This window comes from Heterodontus francisci, unplaced genomic scaffold (assembly GCF_036365525.1).
Source record: "Heterodontus francisci isolate sHetFra1 unplaced genomic scaffold, sHetFra1.hap1 HAP1_SCAFFOLD_102, whole genome shotgun sequence".
NCBI classification, from domain to species: Eukaryota; Metazoa; Chordata; class Chondrichthyes; order Heterodontiformes; family Heterodontidae; genus Heterodontus; species Heterodontus francisci.
In genome coordinates, this window is record NW_027140380.1 from 2,071,773 (window position 1) to 2,072,748 (window position 976).

Here is a 976-nt window from a genome sequence, read left to right on the forward strand (position 1 = left end):
ATTAATTTTCTGCCTGCCATTTTTATTTCTGATTTTGTCCCATCTGACTCTACCTTACAGTCCCCATCTCCCTGCCAAACTTGCTTAAACCCTTCCCAACAGCACTAGCAAAACATCCTGCAAGGTACTCCGTCCTGGCTCGGTTCAGGTGCAACCCGTCCAACCTGTCCCAAAAATCTAAAGTCCTCCCTCCTGCACCATCTTTCCAGCCACACGTTCATCTGTCTTATCCATCTATTCCTGTACATTCATCTGTCTTATCCATCTATTCCTGTACTCACTTGCACGTGGCACTGGGAGTAATCCGGAGATTATTACTTTTGATGGCCTGCTTGCTAATTTCTTACCTCACTCCCTAAGTTCTGACTGCAGCACAACATCCTTATATGTACCTATGTTGTTGGTTCTGATGTGGACTACCACTGCTGGCTGTTCACCCTCCCCCTTCAGGATGCTCTGTAACTGCTCAATGACATCCTTGACCCTGGCACCAGGGAGCCAACACTCCATTCCTGGATTCACGTCTGTGGCCATAGAAACACCTGATTGTTCCCTTGACGATTGAATCACCTATCACTATGGCTTTTCCAGTCTTCCCTGTACTCCCCTTTGCAGCTGAGTCACCCATGGTGTCATGGACTTGGCTCCGGCTGCACTCCCCAGGTGAAGCATCATTGTCCTCTGTATTCAGAACTGAATACCTGCTGGAGAGTGAGACGCACTCGGGGTGTCCTGCACTACCTGCCTGATTCTTTTTGACTGCCTGGTGGTCACCCATTCCCTCTCTCCCTGCATACACTTAAGCTGTGGGGTGACCACATCTATAAACAAAGAACAGTACAGCGCAGGAACAGGCCATTCGGCCCTCCAAGCCCGCGCCTATCTTGATGCCTGTCTAAACTGAAACCTTCTGCACTTCAGGGGACCGTATCCCTCTCTTCCCATCCTATTCATGTATTTGTCAAGATGCCTCTTA